The sequence below is a fragment of the Priapulus caudatus genome, unplaced genomic scaffold (genome assembly GCF_000485595.1).
Source record: "Priapulus caudatus unplaced genomic scaffold, Priapulus_caudatus-5.0.1 Scaffold3868, whole genome shotgun sequence".
Classification (NCBI taxonomy): Eukaryota; Metazoa; Priapulida; class Priapulimorpha; order Priapulimorphida; family Priapulidae; genus Priapulus; species Priapulus caudatus.
Window position 1 is genome coordinate 3,967 of NW_014580929.1, and position 5,515 is coordinate 9,481.

At 44.7% G+C, this 5,515-nt stretch overlaps 1 long non-coding RNA gene across 1 annotated transcript; it reads left to right on the forward strand.

Annotated features, from left to right (window-relative positions):
- The first annotated feature begins 1,200 nt into the window (after window positions 1–1,200).
- Window positions 1,201–4,010, forward strand: LOC106819630. The gene is made up of 3 exons (XR_001395467.1): window positions 1,201–1,244; window positions 3,645–3,719; window positions 3,942–4,010. It is a non-coding gene; the product is annotated as an uncharacterized LOC106819630 (long non-coding RNA).
- Window positions 4,011–5,515: the final 1,505 nt, after the last annotated feature.

Below are 5,515 nucleotides of genomic sequence, written 5' to 3' on the forward strand. Positions count from 1 at the left end.
TGGAATAGTGAAATCAAGTCCGAGACTGACGCAAAAACGCTTTTCATCGCGCTTTATTTCTAATCTCTAGTTCATTTGTTAGCCAGTCTGAATGTTAGTAAAAGTATGTATGTAAAGCATATAAAATACGATGTAGGCTAATGATGTCCATACATGTCTAACAGTTGCAAAGCAGGAGTTATGGATATATTCCTACCCCTGTAGCAATACATCAGCCGCCCTACAGATATATCCTACAATATATCCTACCCCCCGTCAGATTTTCTACAACCAGTTCAAACCGGCAAAAGACGAGTGAGACCATGCACCTAGCAGATACAACAGGAGGAGTTTATCAGGCTTCCGCATCAATGAAACGTTGGCCATCCGTCTGAAACACAAAAGGATTCCACGTACCATGCGACAAAACTGACGCAGTACATGAAATTCCTTCTTTGTCCGCACATGATACAGGGAAGCACACTGAGTGACCGGCAACAGTAGTAACTGCGACGGGCTGAGCGCAATTAACATCTAAGCGTCAGCTCAACATCAAATTCTTAAATAATTAGCACCTTTCCCGATTCGTTTCCCTCGATGGGCCAATTTTGGATACTGCAAACCATAGCTGCAACGTACTGCAACAGAAACAGAAACACAACAGAACAACTGCACGACAGATGGCGCTCTCGGCTCTCGCTCTCCTCACTGAGTGATCTGAGTGGACGATGAGCGCACAGCGCCTCTTGCTCTCTGGCGGATATCAGCGACGAGCATCTGACCACGTGACCGAGGGCATTGCATGGTGCCTGTGGATATGTGAGAGTGTTTTGTGGGAAGCGGGCTATTCTCTACATCATAATGTGCTTAATGATGAGTCATTTGATTGTAGGCGACAGTCAGCTGTGCTGTTAGGAAAGATCCCAGGAGGGCAGGAAGGCGTTTGAACTGGGAATTGGCAACAGTTCGAGCAGGAGCAGAAGGCGGCCATATATCTTGGCCCTTGCTTCCATCGGTAAGTCGAGGCATTCATGTGGGTCACTAGCGCACTCACTGCCCAGCTGCAGCTATGGGGCACTGCACGCGTTAGGCTGTAGCACAGACAATTGACAGATTGCTCGCGCGTCATTCTGTAATTATCGATTTGCGTGTTCGCTCCGACCCGCCCCTTGATTATCGTGGTGACTGTATAACTTGCACTTGTTCCACGAATTCATTACAGGACGCAAAGATGGAGGCTCAAATGAGATAGTGGATACCATAAGGTAAGGTCACTGCAATTTACATGTACTACTACTACTACTTAGTCACTACTACTAGGCCTAATTAGTATTACTATTACTATTACTAATACAATTACCTGTACTTATTACTACTATTGAGTATTAGAACTCGGTGAATTATGGATGACTGATCTGAAATAGTTCATCAATTATAATCACTGGCACAAAAACAATGCCGCACCCTGCAGCTACAGCACACAGCATCTATTGACCTATATATAACACTATATATAACAACTTCCACATATATAATTGACTAATACGTGTTATATATAAGGCAATAGATCGTGTGTGTTGTATGCTGGCAGGTGGCGGACTTGTGTCTTGCTGCAGTGATTATAACGGATGCGCCCACTGTCCCATTGTGACATGTAAACAGTATATATGCAGCTTCATTCCATCCTCAGTGCAACCGAGGTCAGGTGTTGAAATGTACAATAGAAGTTTCAAGACTGTAATGGTTTTGTATAAGGTTCAGTATTGATTGCTAATGTTTTAGAGAGTAAGATGCATTCAATAGCGCTTTCACAGTATCATAATATTTCAGAGCAAATAATGTATGCGGCGGTAGATTCTAATCGAGATTTATACTAAGAACTCAATATATTCCTAAACCGTGTGCATTAAAACGTATGGCATGAAAACGTATGCTATAAAACGTGTGCTCAAAACGTGTGCATAAAATCGGTATGCAAAAACGTATGCATAAAACGTGTGCAGTAAAACGGTGTGGGCATAAAACGTATGCATAAAACGTGTGCATAAAACGTGTGCATAAAATGGTTCACAACTTGATTTGTAATGAGGGTGCTGGGCAACAGCTTGTCTGGCCTTCCCTGTGAGATCCAGATGTACTATAAGTGTAATAGCAGCGATATTGTGCGATGATGCACACAGGTGCACCCATGCCTCACGCACCTATAATATCAATCTTTCCCTATAATTTAATTCGATAAGAATCTCTAGTGCCGACCCGGTAATGTTTTGCGTAAACTCTGTAAACAATTGCGAGCCGACGTTTACGTGCAGCGGTGGAAAGTGAAGTGGCGTTCGCGCGTGGTTCCCACACAATGCTGCTGGTAATAGCTGTGACACGGTGTGCACGCCGTGAGGGTTGGCTACATTCCAGCATTGTAGCGTCGCGTCTTGCTAGCTGACGCGCGGCCACGGATCACCGGCCGGCGATCGCCCCGCGTCCGTCTCGCTGACACCGCGAGCGAGCGGGTCCTGGGAAAACCCGCGTCGCCGCGTCCCCTCATTCACGAAGCGCACAGCCTCTGAAGCTTCCCCGACAACCGCCCCCACCCCCCCGTGCTCGCCGCGTTGCGTGGCGAGCCACCATTGTCGCGGCGACGGCGTTGTTTACGGATTATCGCGCCTGTGGTTGTGACCTCGATGTTCGGCTTGGGTCGCGGATATGGTGGTGTGCCAAAGACGGTCAATGCTGGGTAGATGTGCACGTGTGTGTTAAGGCCCCCCCCCACCCGCACACGGTGAGATTCGTGCTGAACACGGAACGTGAGTTTCGTGCTGAGTGTGCGGGGTCGACTCATGTGAGTTTTCGGTCTCGCGAGGCGGGGAGGAAAATATCTGTTGTCGTGTTTGATCATTTTAGTCTCGCGAGGCTGAAAACTCAGCGTGTGCCGGGGTGTGAGATTCCTGCCGAGCACGAAACTCACGCTCCGTGCTCGGCACTAACCTCGCCGTGTGCGGGGGCCTTAACGTGCGTGCGGACGTGACAGAGAGAGGCATAGAGGTGTGTTCTGCAACACGTGCTCGGCTGCAAACAGACACAACAATGACATTTACGTCACGTCATTCATAAGTCTGAGTGTAGCCTCCTGCGGAGATCGTGATTCATATATTTATATGTCATATACCCCGGAACCCTCATGGGGAAATATGTAGATTATATATTATAGTTGGCCTAGCATTTTATTGTTTCCCGCTGGGTTACTTGTAGGGTTTTAGTGTATATACGTATATCTTACGTTCAGGATTTAGTCTGTAAGGCTGTTTATGTTATTGTCGTGGTGACGTAGAAACTGCCATTTTTAATTTGTTTACTGTTAAACTTGCTTAAATCCCACTTTGATCTATTTCTAGCCTCTGCATGTTGTGGTCACTGGCTGTGTTTATATTTTCGCTAACGTGACGTAAACACTTGTTGTTGTTTACTTCTGTGTGTTGCCATAATGTACACAGTTGTTGTTGTTTACTTCTGTTTGTGTTGCCATAATGTACACGGTAGTTTGTGTTACCCTAATGTACATGGTTGTTTGTGTTGCCATAATGTACACGGTAGTTGTTGTGTACTCGTGTGTTTGGTGATGTATCCTACTCTATTGTGTGTATACATCTGTTGCTTTCCGATTTTTCTAGGTGGGTTTGTGAAGACTACCCAGAAATGAAACTGGCCATGCAGAATCACATACTAAATGACTATGACACCAAGAGGTAAGGGTGCTCTACCACGTTCCACTTTCACCTTGCATCAGTGCACGATGCTATGTCGTGCTTTAGTCATTGAATTGTGAGCTGTGGGTAACGTCCCCATCACATGAATAATTCAGTGTCAGTATGTGTTCGCTCATATTACAACTGTACGAATACTGGGTATTTGTACAAATACTGGATAATTCAATGACGTAAATGTTTTGCTTATTTTTTTCTGCACAGCTACGAGAGCATGAAGAATCTGTGTGACAAATATAACAGAGCAATAGCCAGCATCAGACAATTGGTGAGTTGGTGGCGAGCGCTTATAACATGTACTGCAAGCTACGGCATGCTGTATATAACATGTGCTGCAAGCTACGGCATGCTGTATATAACATGTGCTGCAAGCTACGGCATGCTGTATATAATTCAGCCAACATCAATTCTAAAATAATTAGCCCTTTCCCGATTCCGTTTCCTCGATCCCAATTTTGGATACTGCAACCATAGCTGCAACGTACTGCAACAGAAACAGAAACAGAATCAAACTGCACGACAGATGGCGCTCTCGCTCTCGCTCTCTCACTGAGTGATCTGAGTGTACGAAGTTAGCGCACAGCGCCTCTTGGCTCTCTGGCGAATCAGCGACGAGCATCTGACGTCACGTGACCGAGGGCTTGGCATGGTGCCTTTGGTGGATATGTGAGAGTGTTTTGTGGGAATGCTGCTATTCTCTACATCATAATGTTGCTAATATGATCATTTGATGTAGGCGACAGCAGCTGTGCTGTTTAGGAAAGATCCAGGAGCAGGATGGCGTTGGAACTGGGATTGCACAGTCCGGCAGGAGCAGAGGCGGCCATATATCATTGGCCCCTTGCTTCCACGGTAAGTCGAGCATTCAGTGTCACTAGCGCACTCACTGGCCCCAGCTTGCACTATGGGCACTGCACGCTGTAGGCTGTAGCACAGACAATTGACAGATTGCTCGCGTCATTCTGTAATATCGATTGCGTGGTTTCGCTCCGACCTTGATTATCGTGTGACTGTATAACTTGCACTGTTCCACGAATTCATTACAGGACGGCAAAGATGGAGCTCATGAGATAGTGGATACCATAAGGTAGGTCACTGCAATTAGTATTACTATTATTACTATTAGTATTACTATTATTATTACTACTACCACTACTACTACTATTAGTATTAGTATTACTCGGTGAATTATTGGATGATCTATCGAATAAGTTTATAATTATAATCACTAGCAGCAAGAACAAGTCCGCACCTGCAGCTACAGCACACACGCATCTATTGACTATATATAACAACTATATATAACAACTATATATAACAACTATATATAATGACTATAACGTTGTTATATATAGGCAATAGATGCGTGTGTGTTGTAGCTGCAGGTGCGGACTTGTTCTTGCTGCCAGTGATTATAACGTGATCCCCACTGTCCTCATTGTGACATGTAAACAGTATATATGCATGCTTCATTCCATCTCTCAGTGCAACCGAGGTCAGGTGTGAAATGTACAATAGAAGTTCAAGACTGTAATGGTTTTGTATAAGGTTCAGTAGTTGATTGCTAATGTTTTAAGAGTAAGGTGCATCAATAGCGCTTTCACGTTATCATAATATTCAGAGCATATATTGTATGCGGCGTAAATTCATATCAGATTTATATACTAAACTCAATATATCCTAAAACGTGTGCATAAAACGTGTGCATAAAACGTATGCATAAAACGTGTGCATAAAACGTGTGCATAAAACGTGTGCATAAAACGTGTGCATAAAAC